Source organism: Delphinapterus leucas, chromosome 19 (genome assembly GCF_059928025.1).
Source record: "Delphinapterus leucas isolate spDelLeu-1000000601 "Yukka" chromosome 19, BTC_Dleu_Yukka2, whole genome shotgun sequence".
Lineage (NCBI taxonomy): Eukaryota > Metazoa > Chordata > Mammalia > Artiodactyla > Monodontidae > Delphinapterus > Delphinapterus leucas.
The window spans coordinates 12,465,502-12,485,631 of record NC_143147.1 but is presented as its reverse complement, the minus strand read 5'-3'; the positions used below and the strand labels follow the sequence as shown (position 1 = coordinate 12,485,631).

Below are 20,130 nucleotides of genomic sequence, written 5' to 3'. Positions count from 1 at the left end.
TTTAAAAATTGGATAGAAACGAAATCCAACCTAGAATTCTAGACTGGCAAGATTTGCAATTAAGTGTCAGGGTAGGAATGCAAAAGTCTAAAACAATATATATATAAACTAGCATACGTCTTTTTCTCTTTTTTTCCTTCCAGAAAGCAACTAAGGGATATACTCCAACAAAATTAGATAGTAATACAAGAAAATGAAAGACCGAGGACTCAGAAAAGTGGGGAAAGGGGATGGAGGGATGTCCCAGCTGACAGTGTGGCTTCAAACCTAGAGATGGAGCAGAAGGATGGAGGTCTCAAGTAGTGATGTCTCCTGAAAGAGGTTCGAAATGATAGATTATCTGATGGCTGTAAGCACATGAAGATAATGTTGAGAGATATCTTACAGAGCTTTTGGTATTTATGGGAAAAGTTAGCCACAAGTTGAAGGGAAAAAAAAAACCTTAAGCAAATGAAAAATAATGAGGCAAGCTCTGACTCCAGGCAAAACAAAAAGATGTACAAGAAAGAAAATACTTACGACAATTACTGGTTAAACCGTTAGCACTATTTACATAGAGATAATAATAAAAACACCTGTGATGCACACTGTTGGTTACCTTGCCAGTGTCTACACTCCTTTCTTCCTTGATTCCAAACCTCAATTTTGTTCAGGCAGCAATGTGCCTATCTAAAAACTCTTGCAATGTTAGATTACCTTGCAGTTGGAGGTGTGTGACACAGAGCCTGCTAATGAGACATGAGCTAAGTGTTCCTAGGAAACTTTTTCTTTTTTCTCTCCTCTGGCTTCCCTTCTTCCTTCCTTTTTTTTCCCTCCCTGAAACATGGGTGCAACATTGGAGGTGTAGCAGCTGTCTTGTGACCATGAGGACAAAAACTATGAGCCTAAAACAGGAGAACAGAAAAATTAAAAAAGCCTGGGTCCCTAAGGACATCTTAAAACCACCACATGAGCTTTTGACTGCATGAAAGCCATTGCTAGGTGTGTTTTCTGTTACTTGCAGCCAAGCACATTCCTAACTGATACAATAGTGGATATGGACAAACCTCCAAATTGTGATATAATTACAACAGAAGAATGAGAGCAGAGTAAAATGGGTATAAAAAAATCCTTTGCTGGCAATATAAGAAGCTAATATCATCGATCAACTGAGGTCTGTTTATGTCCATTAATTTTAACACGTTTCTTACATATAAGAAACAGCCAAAAGAACTGAAAAATGTTGCCTTTAGAATGTTGGATGGGGATGAGGGATAAGGACCTGACGTATTTGTTATATCCTTTTAGAAGTAAAAAAAAATTTAGACTGTGCCCATGCTTAACTTTTTTTGATTAAAACATTAAATTAATTAAAAAGTAAAACAAAAAGCTTTGTCTCCCATAATGTGTTTTACCTTAGATTTTTTTACTTTGTCTTCTGTTAATATGGTAACTTCCATTTTCCATATTTTTCCTTTTTAATATTTCAGCCATGTCTTTTCCCATGCTTTTATCTTAGTCTGTTTGGATCACTTTATTTTAGGTGTGTAAATTGTAGACAGTACATACTCAGGTTTGGGGTTTTGACCCCATTAGTTTTGTCTTTTAATAGAAAGGCTTGATCCATTTGCTTTTATTGATACAACTCCTATGTTTGATCTTTGTTCTGTCATCTTTTTCTGTGCTTTCCACCTTTTTATGTTTTCTTTGCTTTCTGGCTTGACAAGTAGATTTAGCGTTTTGAAAGACGTATTTCGTTTTAAGCTCTACTGATTCTTATCTTTAAGGTTTTTCAAAAAGGCATTTCTTAAACTGTATTTCCTTAACAGTCCGAACCAGGACTGAAATGTTAATTCCTCCAATTATTATGTTTAAAACAGTACATAGAACTTTCCTGCCTACTTTCTTTTCTGCTTTGCTTTTCTTCTTTTTCTTTTCTTCTCCCTCACGATCCACATTCACCTTCTTTTCACAACATATTTTTGAGAGTTTTACATTCTGTCAACTATTTCATACTTTTATTCATGTAACAAACCGTGTTCCATATATTGTACTAGATAATAAGCTTAGAGAAAGGGACACAATTCTTGCCCCCCAGGCACTTGAAGGTGACTAGGAAAGCGATGGTAGTCCAGGGAAGTGGCATAGCAGAGGTCTGCCTGTGATATGGGGGAGAAACTAGGAGAGGCATGAAACCTGGACTGGCTTCTCAGGGAAGACTTCCTGGTGGAGGGGGCACTTGAGCTGAATCTTAGAGCATGTAGTCCAAGAGTGGGGAGAAATCTTTCTAGCAGAGGGAGCAGCATACGTAAGGACAAGGAAGTAAAATGCCTTGGGTTGTGATAACTACAAACAGCTCAGTGTTGCACGAACATGGTGGCTGGTGAGAAAGGAGAAGGTCAGGGGGGTGCAACGAGAGATCCACTCACTAGGTCATAGATGGCTTTGAATGTCCCTCTCAAGAAGAATGCTACTGAAGAATCCTAAGTAGGATGCAGATGGGACTGGGGGAGGGTAGCAACGAGGATGGAAGGTGGCAGGCCTTTTATGAGGACATTTATAATGAAGGTGATTAAAATAAAGAGAAAGTGATAGAACAGGAGAAATCAGTATAGTCAGCAGACCTCAAGCCTGTGACCTTGACGTGACAGCAAGGAAGTTACCTCTCCACATGCTACTCCAAACTCTCTGGTCCAATTTTGCTCCAGCTCCAGACAAAGCTCCACTGGAAACGGGATATGACTTTCCAGTTGATACCATGAAGAAATATCAGCTCACTGGTCACAATCCAGTGACCAGTCCAGTCCCCTGGTCACAGTCCAGTGGTTTGAACGAGCTGTCTTTTGAGGAGTAGGAGATTCGGGCAGAAGATGGGAGAAGACGGAAGTCACTTCAAGCCCAGTTTAATGAGTCCAAAGAGGTGACCGAGAAACCAGGTAAGCCCCTTTCCGCTGCCTCAAATTCTCACACATCCCTCGGGAAGTCTTTCATTGTTTAAACAGAGATAATTTAATAAGGTGTGGCAATGTTAGGAGTTACAAGCAAAAACATGGTTTCTTAGTTCAGCTCTGGGTTTTGCAGGGTAGAGTGACGTGGCTATGTAAGTGATGTGGTTATGAATAGATGAGAGAGGAAGTCTTTAATTTGGTAATCCTAATACACGTACATAACACCTTCTGTTACTGTCCTACAGCCCTTCGGTATTTTGTTCTATCTTTTTCATTCTTTTTCCTCTTTGAACGTCAGTTTTTGAAGTCTCTATTGATGCCTTCAAGCTCATTGATTCTTTCCTCGGCTGAGTCCAGTTTATTGATGAGTCCATCAAAGGCGTTCTTCATTCCTGTCATGGTGTTTTGATCTCTAGCCTTTCCTTTTGATTCTTTCTTGGAGTTTCCATCTCACTGCTTCCATTCCCAATCTGCCAATCTGTTCTTGCATGTTGTCTACTTTTTCCATTAGAGCCCTTGGAATCATAGTCATTTTAAATTCCCAGTCTGCTAATTCCAACATCTCTGCCACATGTGAGTTTGGTTCTGATGTTTGCCCTGTCTCTTCAACCCGTGTTATTTTTTGTTTTGTTCCATTTTTTGTCTCTTAGTATGCTTTGTCATTTTTTGTTGCAAGTTTGACATGATAAACTAGGTAAAAGGAACCCAGTACTGGTTCTTGCAGAGTTTTCTTCTCCTGATCTTCAGCTCCAGTAAAGTGTGATTCTTTGTCTACCTGTCTGTCTCTTCCATTTGGGGGGGAGGGGGGTAGCAGTTTGCCCTAGGATGTCAGTTTTCTGATTGATCTAAGAAGAGTTGTTGATTTTCAGTTTGTTCATATTTTCTCCTGTTGTGTGGGTGGAAGAATTGAAGTCCAAGTTCCTTATATGTTGGCCTGGAAACCCAAAGAAGTCCTTAATTTGAAATTTTATTCATCAGGAGTTGATAAAGAATACTAAGGAAGCAGGTTTTAGAATTTTAGAAGGAGAGGTTTTCGGCATGACAGGAAAGAACGAGGCTTTTGCCTTCAAAGCAGGATGCTTAACTGTATCCGGTCTTTTTCTCAGAAACACAAAGAACTTTAGAGGACTCTCCCTCCCATTTTGCAGATAAGCACACAGAGGTTCAGAGAGGTAAAGTGATTTTCTCAAGATCACACAGCCAATGACAGATCTGGGGCTTGAGTCCAGGTCTCCTGATAATAATTTCAGTGTTTTTTCCGGGACCCGTAGGTCTCCCTGGTCTATGCTCCTGGGGGTCCTTCAACCTTCATCCACAGAGATGATGGTCACGACAACAAGGAATCTGGAGGAGGGGGGTGTGTAGCCTCGTAGAAGGGTAGGCGAGGAGGAAATACTCGGATGATTGAGATCCGGAAAGAAACATCCTGAGTGTAGGAAGAGGTGTTTTGAAAAGGAGAGGGACTCGGTGGCTATGGGAATGTGAGAGTCACCTTCCCTCTTGTTCCGTGGAGCTCGGCACCCCTCCCAAACCTGACAATTGTCTGCACACTGGTGCCCTCTAGTGGCCTGAAGAAAGATCATTTCCCCCAAATTTGACTACATTGGAATCTTGAAGCTTGAGCCCCCGACAGGGAAAGAAAAATGTCCCTCCTCCGTCCCTCACTTTGGTTCAGAGATTTGTCTAAGCAAGTGTTTACTCTTTTACCCTTTAACTTCTTTTTGTTAAACAATCCAAAGACATTTAAAAACATGTGTGAAGGAGAACATTACCCCACCTGGAGAACCATATACACCCAAGTGTGAGGATGGGGGGAAGGAAGCCATAGGAATACACACAAACACAGCCAGGATGTGCAGACACAAATACACATTCCTGGCGTGGATGAAGGCGTTGTGGATCCTAAAAGTTATAAAATTTGGGAATCTCCCCTTGAAAATAAAAAGAATATAAAAGTACAAATTCAAAACTAAGCACAGAGCTTTGGAAGAGTCCATTCATCAGCTTCATGGTGAATAATTCCCGCACATACCCATCTGTCCGTGCACACACAGAGAAGAAATGAAGGTATAAAGCAGAGCTATTTTGAATTTTCACTATTGTCCCCCAAATCCTGTATATGCTAAGAATGGTCCACCTCAGTGAAGTCACCTTGGAAGGCAGTACAGTTATTCTTACCATGTTACCATTGTTCCAAAGGTGTCTGGAATTGTTCCTTTTAATTCAGATACTGCCTTCAGATCCTGTGGCATATTCCTTGGGATGTTGTTAATGATGACTTTTATCATTTAAGTGCAGATTCTTTGTGTGTGTGTGTGTGTGTGTGTGTGTGTGTGTGTAATAGCCAAATCCACACAGATAAGTACTAAGAGGGGTACTCTAGCTGGCCGATGCTGGTTTTGGTCAAGAGTAAAGGGTCTTTTTAAAAGCTATGAAACTCTCTGCCCTTTCATTGCTTCTATACTCTCCTGTGAAGACATCTCCCTGAAAAGGAGCTGCAAAATGATTTTAGCGATGAAACAATCATTGGACTAGGTGTCTGTATGGGGTGGCCATGAGGCTGCCTCCCAGGCTTCCACCTATAGGAAGGTCAATTGACAGGGGCCCAGCTGCAGAGCCGGGGAAGCCACCTGTGCACACGAAGGCCAGGGCTCCTGCCAGCTCAGACCCGCATGCAGCCGGGACACAAAGGCAGACCCCTTCCTGGCGCAGACTCCTGGGATGGCCGACCTCAGCACAGAAACATCCCCAGACTTTGCTGATCCTTTTGCAGATGACATGGCAGCCTAGGACATTTCCGTCAAACCTTCTCTCTTTCTGTCCTTCACTCAAGGTCAGACTTCTGTGTCACAGTCTGATGGCTCTTGCAGCTTGTCTGGTCTGCTCCCTGTTTTTTTCCCTGGCAGGCATTTTTCCTAAAAACCCTTGCACAGTTAATCCTGTCTTGGTTTCTGCTCCTTGGAGGACCAGACCAGCTTTCCGCAGCGATGACTTTGAAGAGCAGTACCGTCTGAGTTTTGTCTAATGTCTACGTAACTGTAAGAAAGAATCTGGCCCCATTCTTTTTAAACGTCTTTAATTGAAGTATAGTTGATGTACAATATTGTGTTAGTTGCAGGCGTACAGCAAAGTGATTCCGTTTTGGGTTTGTTTATTTTTTGGCCGCGCAGTGCATCTTGTGGGATCCTAGTTCCACGACCAGGTATTAAAGCTGGGCCCCCAGCATTGGAAGCTCAGAGTCTTAACCACTGGACCACCAGGGAATTCCCCCAAAGTGATTCATATATATATGTGTATATATATATATATATATATTATTTTTCAGATTATTTTCTATTACAGTTTATTACAATATATTGAATATAGTTCCCTGTGCTATATAGTAGGTCCTTGTTGTTTATCTATTTTATATATAATAGTGTGTATGTGTTAATCCCAAACTCCTAATTTATCCCTCCCCCCTTTTCTCTTTGGTAACCATAAGATTATTTTCTATGTCTGTGAGTCTGTTTCTGTTTTGTATATAAGTTCATTTGTATCATATTTTGGATTCCACATATAAGCAATATCATATGGTATTTGTCTTTCTCTGCCTGACTTACTTCACTTAGTATGATAATCTCTAGGTCCACCCATGTTGCTGCAAATGGCATTATTTCATTCTTTTTTTATGGCTGAGTAGTACTTCATTGTGGATATATACCACATCTTTATCCATTCATCTGTCGATGGACATTTAGGTCACTTCCATGTCTTGGCTATTGTAAATAGTGCTGCCACGAACCTTGGGATGCATGTATCTTTTCGAATTAGAGTTTTCTCTGGATGTATGCCCAGGAGTGGCATTGCTGAATCATATGGCAACTCTGTTTTTAGTTTTTTGAGGAACCTCCATACTGTTCTCCATAGTGGCTGCACCAATTTACATTCCCACCAACAGTGGAGGAGGGTTCCCTTTTCTCCACACAGTCTCTGGCATTTATTATTCATAGACTTTTTGATGATGGCCATTCTGACCAGAGTGAAGTGATACCTCATTGTGGTTTTGATTTCATTTCTCTAATAATTAGTGATGTTGAGCATCTTTTCACGTGCTTGTGGGCCCCGTTTTTTATGTTCAACAACTGACAATTTTTAAGCTCCACCCCTCCCTCTACCCCTTGTACCCCACATCTGGGGAAACTGATAAGAAAGCCTCCTTGGCGCCAGCAGGAGAGTGAAACCCAGCTAGCCCCAGCCCCTGCCTGAGAACTCTCACCCTGGCCCCATTCCTTAACTGCCCTAAAAACCCAGGCCTGGCACCCTTCCTCCATCTCTGAAGTTATTTGGGGTCTACTTAAGAGTACCGCTCTGCTCTCCCCCAGAGACCTCAAATCCCTAAGTAGTAAAACTTTTCATACCTTCTTGGTGAATGTGTGGCATCATCATTTCTGACATCCGAACCAAATTGTGGGAGGGGATACGCGTATCTCTGAAGGGTGGTCATAACAGTGACACCGTGTTGTCAGTTGCCACCTATTGCAGTTGGCTACTCAGGTCCACGGCTGAAAACAGCTGTTACGAGGTACCCCACCTTCTCACTTGCTAGGACCACCGGCTCTGTGTTCAGCCCCATTCCTTCAGGGCGTGTAGAAGGATGCCATTCAGTGAAGAGAGTACCACCCACCCACTCCTCACACACAACGGCAACAGGAAAGGAGGCGACAGGGAGAGAAGGTGGCATTTTGAAGGAGTGTCAGTTCGTGAAAACGGGCTCTAGCCTGTTCTCCACAACGCTAAGAGGGAGAACAACTAGGAGAGTCCAGGGGGTTCAGGAAAGTGCCTGAGCCTTCTTTCCCTCCACTAAGTTGGGGACTGGAGATCATCTTGGTCGAAAGGGGACAAGAAGATGCCTCCTGTCAGCGCTGTAGAGGGCAGAAGGGTATATGCCAGTAGGGAACCAGTGACCCTCCTCATTTCACGTGGCAAACCTGTGTGTTTCCTGACCAGGCGTGAAGGAGAGAGCTCCAGACAGCTTGAAACCTGGTATGGCGGCCCCATAGACAAGATGGGATGGCTAGACAGTCTGGAGTGGCTACTGGGGGGAAGATGAGGGACACATCACAACTAGGAGTTGAACCCAGGGAAACGTGCAGGGGGCAGGGCTGCCTAGGGCTCCCTGAAACACCAACAGGTACCCTCCCTCAAGTAACCAACATTCCTTTGGAAACTTGACACTCAGGCAGAACCAATGGCTTCTGGCTACTGAGTGTTAGAGAGGAAACAGCAGCCAACAGAAAGAAGCAACTTTCCCACTGGACAGCCAGGAAGGAGATGCTCCAACCCTCTCCCTCCCCAGGGCCCCAACAGCAGCTTGGTGTGTATCACCCTCCCTGTTCTAAGCCGCTGTTGTTGAGTTTGGCCCCTGTAGTTGGGGGAAGAGCTGGGGGATGGTGGAAGAGGACTTTGGAATGACCGTGAAATTAACAATTTCAAAAACAACACAGTCTGAGAAAGGAAACCAGACTGACAGAATAACCCAAAGGGACCAAAAAGTTATGGAATTCAACTATGATGTCGTGAAGGGAATCTACTATCAAGTGGCGGGGTGGGGGGGAAGGAGTTAACCCAAGTAGCAGCAGAAACTGGAAAAACAAATGGATTTTTGTGATTCTATTCCAGTGAGTTAATATCCTTCTCTAAATCAGCAGCATGTAATTTTTTAAAATACAAAATCAATCTTTAAAGGAAATAATTAAACATCACCTATAATCTGGTGCCTACTAGGTATACACCCACAGTTCATTGCTTTCACATTTCTAACCAATGTTCATTTAAACAATAGGTTATGTGCATTATTTCCAATCTCTGTGCTTACGATGTTCTTTCCACCTTGAATATCAGATCTCATGCTCCAGCTCTCATCTCTCAGTGTAAAATCTTATGTTACTAGAAGAACAAAACCATCCTTTTTCTCTCCATTCAGAGTCTGGGGAAGAGAATGCTCTTGGCTGGCTAGGAATTTAATCTCGCCTTGTAATTAAGAACTAATTACAAAGCCCCTGTTAGGTCTTAGTGTTGTCATGAGGGCAGTTCTTAAGAGGCATAAAGCTGGAAAATGGGCCCACTTCTTATTTCCAGCAGGCTCTAGGGGGTCCTAGTTTGAAAGGGTGGGCGCGCTTACGCTGTTCAAAAGTAAATGATACGAGGTGTTCATTACACATAGAGAGGAGGCTTTGAAAGCATTGGGGATGTAAGAAAAATACTTCTCTTCCACCTTCTGGGTTTAGAGTGTAATATCTCTGATAATTAATATTTATCCTTGGGAAAGGCAGATGTGCCCATTGTGGAGGCCGAATTGGAAAGAAACCCCACGGCTTTCCAATGAGCTATCAATAGAACAAAGAGGATGGTCAGCAACTCACTACGTACAGAGGCCGCTAGGGGAAGAGGAGTGGCCCCTGGTGGTCCCATGGTTACGGCTTCTTGCTCCCAGTGAAGGGGAGCCGGGTTCAATCCCTGGTCAGTGGACTAGATCCCACATGCATGCCGCAACTAAAAAGGTCCTGCGTGCCGCAGCTAAGACCCGGTGCAGCCAAATAAATAAAATAAAATAAATATATTTTTAAAAATACTCATAGGAGGGAGAGTAGAAGACGATCCACAACGAGGAACAGACCCCCAAACGGGAGAGCATGGCTAGGAGCTGGAGGAGCGCAGGAGGGCGTTCCCTGTGTGGGTTTCATTTGGTGAGCGTTTTTCCCTTGTACTAGGGTGAAAGGCATATTAAGGTTTTAAATATCTGTGCTCCTCTATTATGTAAATGTCCTTTGGGTACTGCAATCCTACGTAACAGTTGATATATATATACACACATACACATATATATGAAAGTAGTATGTACATATATATGCTTATATATATGTAAAATAGTGGTGTTACGAAGAACAAAGAAACAGGCTAATGGAGAGAAGCAGAGCCTGCCCAGTCCCCCTTGTGAGCGTGGCCAGGCCCAGGGAGAAGTGTCCTAGCTGGGAGATGCTTTCCAGCAGCATGTTCCAGGAACAGCGGCAGGGCTGGGATCCGTGGGCAGGAGAGGAGGCTGGTGAGGCCTGCAGCCGAAGCCCACCCCCCCTCCCTGCGTGTACGAGACGAAGGTGCCCTTTCAAAGTGGGAAAAGGCTGACATGCTGGTTACTCTAGTCACTTCCCAAGGCTGCCTTTCAAATGCCGCATCCTTTACTGAGGCCTCCCTGAGCTCATCCAAGCTAGAAAGAACCCCTCACGCCTCCGAAAGCTGAGAGCCCTTGATTTGGTGGCTCTTACCAGTATCTGCTTTCAGTGAGAGTCCTTTACAAAGTAAGCCCTTGCCCAGATACCTTCGTTCGCCTTCATGTTCCCTGGTGCCCGCCCCCCTCCCTCACTGTTCTCCATCCGGCTTCCTGTTGGGCTGAGCTGTAAGCCCAGCTTGTTCTCTGGCTTGTTCTCTGGCTTCTGTTGGCCCATGGGGGGCCCTTACCGTAGGTGGGAGGGAGGTGGGGGTAATTGCTCCCCTAGTTCTTTCCCTTGGAGGTCACCTCAAGGTTAACTCTCTCAACTGAAGCTCGCTCCCTTCAAGGTGGCTGCACCAGAAGACTCCATCCCCTTCCAGGTTCCAGTATCCACTCCACACCTTAGCTCTGTAGGTCCCACGGAGGATAACACCTTGGTGGCTACTAGCCCAGGCCACCACACTCTCCCTTATGCTCTCCCTATATTCGTTCCTTTGTAACTAGTTCTTCAACTTATCTTAATCTGTGCATACCAAGTGTTTCCAGTTGAGACCCTGCCTGATACACTCCCTTACTAAATACATGGGGGGCGTAGCAGTAGATGTTTGCATTATGCTTATTTCTGAACCAAGGCTAAAACAGAGTCTTGAATATTATAGGTGCCCAGTAAACTTTTGTTCAGTACTATGTGTCTAGAACTGAGTTTCTCAACCTTGGCACTATTGACACTTTAGGACAAATAACTCTTTGTCATGGGCAGGGGTCAGGGGGCTGCCCCGTGCACTGTAGGATATTTAGCAGCATCCCTGGCCTCTGTGTACTAGATGCCAGGAGCACCCTAACCCCATTTTTGGCAGCCAGAAATGTCTGCGGACAGTACTAAATGCCCCTCCCACACGCACCAGGGAGCAGAATTGCCCCCTGTTGAGATTCACTGCCCTAGATGTTCGCTCCTTTTGTCGTTTCAGCATTCATGTTACAAAAACCAATGTCATTACTTAATAGCAACAGTTCATAATGTACATGTATGTGTATACACACATACATGAATGAATGCACACATTGGGACCCACAAACACTTCAAAGTCACATAATCTGACATATATAAACATACTTGCACACGTGAAAATGTATTTGGAAGGAATTCTCAAAGTTAGGATATCAAAGGCATTTTTTCTTATTTTTAAAAACAAAATCTTTATTATCAAGTGGAAAAAAAAATCACCCACAGCGTGGAGATAACATTAAATGAGATTTCTTTGAACTTTACAGAGATTCATGAGCTTAGATCTTCAAAAGATCACAGGCGTAAGCATAAACGTGGTGTGCTAAACGGTACATGAAATAGACGATGATAGAGAGGAACAAGGTGCTTCCAGGTACAATACTGAGAGCATGCGGGTCTCATGATCTTCCTCCCTCCCCGCCCACACCTAGATATTCGTTGAAAGGACCGTGGCTTGCAAGCCCGGAGACACACATTACGAAGTCTTATTTTGCTGCTTGCAAGAGAAGTGTGTTAGGGCCCTCAAAACCCTTAAAGCTACTGTGTTGGTCTCCGTGTATGATCTCAGGTTCCCCCGACCTTCTTTCTGTTATAACCACTTGCTTCCTTTCCAGTTCTTTCTCTCTCCCACCAGTGGATACTGTGTCAGTATCTCCATGTTGCACAAATCCAGGGGACAGTATTCTCTTTATTTGGGAGCCTTCCTCTGCTAGCACACTCTCTCTTATTAATAACAACAACAATAATAGTACAGTGTCTCCTCCTCCCCCTGTTAGAAGGGTTGAGGATAGTGTGGGGCTGTCTGGAGAAGTATTTCAAAGTCCTGGGTGTGTCCTGGATGATGGAGGAAACTTTCCCGGAGTTTTGGTGCATGGAACTGAGCCACAATCCCTGGAAACTGTGTCCTAAGACTCAACTAGGCAGTTTAAAATAAGGTCACTGATTCAAACAGAGCTGGACAGAGAGGGAGAGTCAATGTATGAAGCCATTGAGATCAGCCATGATGGGAGCCAACAAAAGAAAGGTCTGGAGTCCGTAAGAAGAAGCCTAAGATCGTTCGTGAGCCCCGGGAAGTTCTAGAGGCAAGTGCAAGCCTCTGTGGTGGCTTTCTGTGTTGATCCCCAAGTAGCTGATAAGAATGTGCTGGATTTAAAGGGATAATGATGTAAAATCAACCATGATAACAGCAAGCAACTTAACTGAATTTCCACCAATCAGATGCACCCAAGTGACACTTTGATTTGAAACAAAGTTAAGAGGAAAGTGTGGGTCATACATTTTACAGAGAAAAACAAAAGTAAACAGCTTTCGAAACATGGCAGAGGTAATTGCTTCTGCTCTGTTTCTCACCCATAATTGTTCCTGAACTTAACCTGAAGCCTGTTCTATCAGCCTTTCCAAAGATTTTCTAAGTTACTAAATACCATTTAATAAATTCCTCCCTACTTAGAGTAGCTAGAGAAGATGGTATGGTCTACAACTACAAGTGTAGCAATCCTTGGATTTTAATTCAAGCTGTGTGTGTGTGTGTGTGTGTGTGTGTGTGTCCTAAAATACCACATTAGACAATAACATGAATTTGGAAAAAACACGATTGGTGTTTGGCTTGTCTCATCCTCTGGCCAACCCCATTTGGAGAGGGATGGCTAACTTTATTACCTTTTATTGGAGGAAGGATACAGTAATAGGTGAAAGCCTTAATCATTTGGGACTTTCTTATTTCAGTGCACAATCAGTATTGTACAGTATATGACAATACAGTATAGTGGCAATATAGATTGAAAAAAATACTGATTTCCATTAACCTACATTTTATGCCATTGAATTTTTGGTCCATATATATATATATATATATATATATATATATATTTTTTTTTTTTTTTCCTTTTGGCCATACCACATGGCTTGTGGGATCTTAGTTCCCTGACCAAGGACTGAACCTGGGCCACTGCAATGAAAGCGCTGAGCCCTAACCACTGGACCACCAGGGAATTACCTAGTCCCCTCTTATTGAATGATTCCCTTTGTATTAAATATCCAGAATAGGCAAATCCATGCAGACAGAAAGCAGATCAGTGGTTACTAGGGACTGGGAGGAGAGGGGACTAGTAAGAGATTGTTTAATAAGTGCAGAGCTTTCTTTTGGGGTGATGAAAACATTCTGGAACTACATGATGATGAAGGGTGTGCAACACTGTGAATGTACTAAATGTCACTAAAGGTAAATTTTATATTATGTGTATTTTACCACAAAACCCCAGAAAACTAGTGGGATGCATACATTTCAAGAAATTTGAAAAAAGAATAGGTTAAAAGCATATATGACATTTGCAGATAACATGATACTATACATAGAGAATCCTAAAGATGCTACCAGCAAACTACTAGAGCTAATCAGCGAATTTGGTAAAGTAGCAGGATACAAAATTAATGCACAGAAATATCTCACATTCCTATACACTAATGATGAAAAATCTGAAAGGGAAATTAAGGAAATACTCTCATTTACCATTGCAACAAAAAGAATAAAATACCTAGGAATAAACCACCTAAGGAGACAAAAGACCTGTATGCAGAAAACTATAAGACACTGATGAAAGAAATTAAAGGTGATACAAACAGATGGAGAGATATACCATGTTCTTGGATTGCAAGAATGCACATTGTGAAAATGACTGTACTACCCAAAGCAATCTACAGATTCAGTGCAATCCCTATCAAACTACCAATGGCATTTTTCACAGAACTAGAGCAAAAAATTTCACAATTTGTATGGAAACACAGAAGACCCCGAATAGCCAAAGAAATCTTGAGAAAGAAAAACGAAGCTGGAGGAATCAGGCTCCCTGACTTCAGACTATACTACAAAGCTACAGTAATCCGGACAGTATGGTACTGGCACAAAACCAAAAATATTGATCAATGGAACAGGATAGAAAGCCCAGAGATAAAACCATGCACATATGGTCACCTTATCTTTGATAAAGGAGGCAAGAATATACAGTGGAGAAAAGCCAGCCCTTCAGTAAGTGGAGCTGGGAAAACTGGACAGCTACATGTAAAAGAATGAAATTAGAACACTCCCTAACACCATACACAAAAATAAACTCAAAATGGATGAAATACCTAAATGTAAGGCCAGACACTATAACACTCTTAGAGAAAAACATAGGCAGAATACTCTATGACATACATCACAGCAAGATCCTTTTTGATCCACCTCCTAGAGAAAGGGAAATAAAAACAAAAATAAACAAATGGCACCTAATTAAACTTAAAAGCTTTTGTACAGCAAAGGAAACCATAAACAAGACTAAAAGACACCCCTCAGAATGGGAGAAAATATTTGCAAATGAAGCAACTGACAAAGGATTAATCTCCAAAATCTACAAGCAGCTCATGCAACTCAATATCAAAAAAACAACCTAATCCAAAAATGGGCAGAAGACCTAAATAGACATTTCTCCAAAGAAGATGTACAGATTGCCAACAAACACATGAAAGAACGCTCAATATCACTAATCATTAGAGAAGTGCAAATCAAAACCACCATGAGGTATCACCTCACACTGGTCAGAATGGCCATCATCAAAAAAATCTACAAATAATAAATGCTGGAGAGGGTGTGGAGAAAAGGGAACCCTCTTGTACTGTTGCTGGGAATGTAAATTGATACAGCCACTATGGAGAACAGTATGGAGGTTCCTTAAAAAACTAAACTAGAACTACCATATGACCCAGCAATCTGACTGCTCGGCATATACCCTGAGAAAACCATAATTCAGAAAGAGTCATGTACCACAGTGTTCATTGCAGCTCTGTTTACAATAGCCCGGAGATGGAAGCAACCTAAGTGTCCATCGACAGATGAATGGGTAAAGAAGATGTGGCACAAATATACAATGGAATATTACTCAGCCATAAAAAGAAACGAAATTGAGTTATTTGTAGTGAGGTGGGTGGACCTAGAGTCTGTCATACAGTGTGAAGTAAGTCAGAAAGAGAAAAACAGATACCATGTGCTAACACATATATATGGAATCTAAAAAAAAAAAAAAATGGTTCTGAAGAACCTAGGGGCAGGACAGGAATAAAGACGCAGAGGTAGGGAATGGACTTGAGGACACGGGGAGGGGGAAGGGGAAGCTGGGACGAAGTGAGAGAGTGGCATGGACATATATACACTACCAAACGTAAAATAGATAGCTAGTGGGAAGCAGCCACATAGCACAGGGAGATCAGCTCGGTGCTTTGTGACCACCTAGAGGAGTGGGATAGGGAGGGCGGGAGGGAGACGCAAGAGGGAGGAGATATGGGGATGGATGTATACATATAGCTGATTCACTTTGTTATACAGCAGCAACTAACACAACAATGTAAAGCAGTTATACTCCAATAAAGATGTTAAAAAAAAAAGCATATATGACAAATGTTAAAGAAACGTAGAAGAAAGAAAAATAAATATAAAAGCAAAAATTTATGACAGAGATAGCCTACAAAAGAGGATCAGTAAAGCTATACTTTGGACAGAAAGGGGAGCCTAATAAAATTGACACATGTCTAGTAAGATTGATCACGAGAAAAAGAAGGAAGGCACGAATATCTAATGTCAGGAACAAAATAGGGCACGTCACCAAAGATCATGCAGAGAAAGGAAATAAGAGAATATTATCAACAGCCTTATGTCAACACATACTAAGTTTTAGATGAGATGAATCCAGAAACATATAATTTATTAAAAGTGACCCAAGAGGCAGCACAGGGAACTATATTCAATATCTTGTAATTGCTGTATGTCTGAAACATTATAAGTCAACTGTACTTCAATTTTAAAAATATAAGACAATAGAATGCAAAAAAGTGACACAGGAGGAAATAGAAAATCTGAATATTTTAGTAACTTAAAGAAAATTAAACCAGAATTTTAAATGTTCTACAAATGCAATTGTAGGAGCAAATAGCTTTACTGGCAATAACAATCTTGCACAAAGATTAAGAGACACTACTCCCCAGTTTGTTTTATGACATCAGAGTACCTTAACAAATACCTGACAAGGTCATTATGAGAAAAGAAAATACTCATTTGTGAGCAGAGAGGCAAAAATCCTAGAGAAAATGTTAGCAAGCTGAATCTGGCAATATATACATATATATGTATATATGTATATATATTTAGCATATATATGATAATATAAGTATTTGAGTTTATTTCAGGAATACATGGTTTAAGTAAACATTTAAAAATCAACATAATATACCACATTAACAGAATAAAGGGAAAAATAACAGATGTAGAAATGTCATCTGGAAAATTTAAACATTTGTTCATTAAATTGAAAAAACAAAAACAAAAATCTTAGTAAGCTAGGAGTGGAAAGAATTCTGTAAGCTGACTAAAGATATATAGATATAATCTTTTAAATTTATATATATTTATATTTAATGGCAAATTATTGAGAGTTTTCCCTCTGAGATTAGAAATAATACCTGCCATAAAATGAAAAAAAAATTTAAAATATACACCTTACATTAGCATGAAAAATATCAAATACCAAGGATTCAATCTAACAAAAGTCGTATAAAGACTTCATTGCAGAAAATACAAAAAGAGAAATTAAAGAAGACCCAAATAAATGAAGGGATGTGCCATGCAAATTTGAAACTCAGTATTTTTAAGATGTCAGTTCTTACTAGATCAATTGATAGATTCAATACAATCTCAAGGTTTTATTTTGGGGGGAAAATTGGGAACTGATCCTAAGCGTTACCTGGAAAAGCAAATGGCAAAGAAGGTTAAGACACTTTCAGAGATGACGGGTGGGAGCCTGACTCTACTTGATATTAAGAATTATTATAAGAGATTAATTAAGACAAGGATAGACAAATAGATCAATGGAATAATTAAGAGCCTAGAAATAGAATCATGCATGAATGGACAGATGACAGATGTGGCGCCACAAAGAAGGAAGCAAGGGTGGGCGTTTCAGCCAATTGTGCTGGAACAATTGGATATTCATGTGCAAATGTAAGGGAAAGGACAGAAAATTTTGGTGTTTACCACACATACCATACCCCAAACCAACTCCAGTTGTATTTAGAATATGTTAGGTGTTCAAAGTAAAACAATGGAACATCTAAAGGATGGCTCTTCATAATCTTGGGGTAGGTGACGTAAAACATCACACACACACACTGCTAACCAAAAGGAAAAGGTTAACCTGACTATCTTCAAAAATTAAGAACTTCTGGTCATCGAAAGATGCCAGTAAGAAAACAAATAAAAAGGCAACCCAAAGACTGGAAGAATATATTTGCTGCATAAAGTCAAAAAAGGGCTTCCATCCAGAATATTAAAAAAAAAAAAAAACTATTATAAGTCAAAGAAAAGACAGACAGTCTAACAGAAAAATGGGCAAGAGACTTCAACATGCTCTTAACCAGGTACAAAAGAAGGTTTCCAAATGGCCAATAAACACAGAATGCTCAGCCTCATTAGAAATCATAGAACTGTGAATTAGAGCAGCAGTGCAAAGCCGCTGCATACTTACGAGAACTGTGGCTGAAATTTGAAAGGCTGACGTTACCAAGTAGACGAGAACAGGGAGCAACTAGTTTCTAAATTTATAAGGGATATAAATCGGTACAACCACTTGTGAAACCTGGCATTTTCTGCTAAAGTTGAGGATTTGCATTCCCTGTAACTCAGCAATTCCATTTCTAACTATATACTTAACAGGAATGCAGCAGGAATCATGTACAGGAATGTTTGCTGCACCACTATTTGTAATAGCCCCCAAACTGGAAACAACCCGACGTGGATCAACTGCAAAAACGGATAAACCACTTGCGGTATATCCATCTATTGAAATACCACCGAGCAATGAAAGGAAAGCAAAGCACCAAGCTACGTGAATCTCTCAGTGAAAACACATTTAAAGCTATCTGACAACACACTGTTGAATAACAAAAGGCAGACACAACAACAAAAACTGCATATTGTATAATTCATTTATACAAAGTTTAAGAAGTGGCTAAAACTAAAATGTAGAGTTTAGATAGACATATGTGATGTAAGAGGCATATATATATATCATACACACACACACACACACACACACACACACACACACACACGGGATAACCGCAAACATCAGGAGAATGGTTCCCTTTCAGGAGGGAGGGGTGGGCACCACTTGGGCTTAGGCATGAATGGGGCTTCTAAGGTGCTAATGATGTGTTATTTTCTTACCTGGGTGTTGGGTCCACGGGTGTTTGGGTACCAGCTTTGTGATAAAATTTTGAGCTGTCTATCTTTTCTTTTTGCACAATTTTTCCTGTGTGCTCTATATTTCATAGTTTAAAAAAAAGTTTTTAACACCTTCACTGCCTTCTCAGAGTCAGGGAAAAGAAACCAGATTTGTTGGGCCCCTATACATATTAGACTGTGTACCAGGCACCTGACGTGCTTTATCTTATTGAATTCTCATAAAGAGCCTACAACAGCAATATTATTCCTGTTTTACAGCTTAAGAAACAGGGGTGCAGAGAAGTGACTAAACTGCAGACACTCGGGTAGCGAGTTGTAGAGCTGGAAAGCAATCTAAGCGTGTCTCACCCAGCCAGGTTGCATCAGAGAGTCTGTCTTGAAAGGACTGAGAGCAAAGGATACTGAGACCAGCGGTTCAGGGAGGAGCGCAGTGGGATTTAAGCCACGTCCTTTGGAGGACTTCTCACTTCTTGTTAGCAATTCAGCAGTCTGGCCAATGGATAAGAGACTGCTGTTCACAGACCTTGAGTCCACACCCTGCAGCCAGTGCCGCTGGCCTCCATCTCTATCCACACACTCCCTGCGCTGCCCTTTGGTGACCTCGGTCTCCTTCAGGTCACCAGTGATGTTCTGTGATGGCTCAAGACTGTCTTTACTCTCTGGACCTCTGCCTTCTTATTAGCTTTGATCCCTTTGGGAACTTTTAGGCTATGGAACTAGGATACAAGGTTGTTCAACGGTTAACCATTATAATAAAACTGTATGACACCTTGTAGAAGCACGCCTGTTTATTCTAACCCTTTGGCATCTGGGGTCTTGCTGACAGCGGAGAGATTGCCCCTCCCAGGGCTGGCCATTTCCTAGCGATAGCAAACCACTCACCTGAGTGCACCTTTCATAGGCAAAGTAACCAATCCAGGGCCCATTCTCTCCAACCACCTCCTTTTTGGAGCTCTTAACACTCCAGACCACCATCCACCTGCCCTAATCACCCCACTGGGGGGCCAGGTACCAGACAACTAGGACAGCCCCTATGCCCTAGAGTCCACGGAAATTATTCAAACCAGCCAATCCTTATACCCCACTAGGGGCTCAGGGAGCAAACTCAGAGTATCAGTGGGCTCAGACAAATATGAGATAGATTAACCGAATTGAATTTTGTTTTTTGTTAAGAAACAACTTTCAACTTCAGTAAAATGTAAAGATCTTATTGGCTTTATTCAGTGATTCATGAATCAGGCAGCATCCCATCTATCAGATAGGAAGGAGCTCTGAAGGGCTGCACAAAATGAGAGACTTTTATAGGCAGAGGGGCGCAGGACAAGGAAGTTTCCAGCAAAGAGTGGATCGTATCAGGCAAGGTCACCTTCCTTTGGGGGAAGGTAGGGGTCCACCAGGCAGGTTACGTCACTAGTTCTGACCAGGTGATCCCAGACAGACTGGTTAAGATTACATTCCACGGGGAAGCTGAAACTGCAACTAGTTAGGTATTAAGTCTAGGTTTGGTGACATAGGCTTGGCACAAGAAACTTGATTTAGGTCCTGTGGTCTGTTTTTCACTAATGCTGAATGAGGCCAGAGCATGCGTTAGGGGTGTTGCACTCTGTGGTACCCACGGGCGCACCTTGAAGAGGAGGGTAATGACGATTGGTTTGACGGTGATTGTGATGTAATGTCTTAC

At 41.7% G+C, this 20,130-nt stretch overlaps 1 protein-coding gene across 1 annotated transcript in view; it reads left to right on the top strand.

Moving 5' to 3' along the window:
- ADPRM (ADP-ribose/CDP-alcohol diphosphatase, manganese dependent) overlaps positions 1-13,007 on the top strand; it is a 331,886-nt gene extending 318,879 nt beyond the window's left edge. Inside the window, exon 8 of the transcript XR_016388840.1 lies at positions 2,688-13,007. The gene's annotated coding sequence lies outside the window, so the exon portion shown is untranslated. The remainder of the gene's footprint in view (positions 1-2,687) is intronic.
- Positions 13,008-20,130: the final 7,123 nt, after the last annotated feature.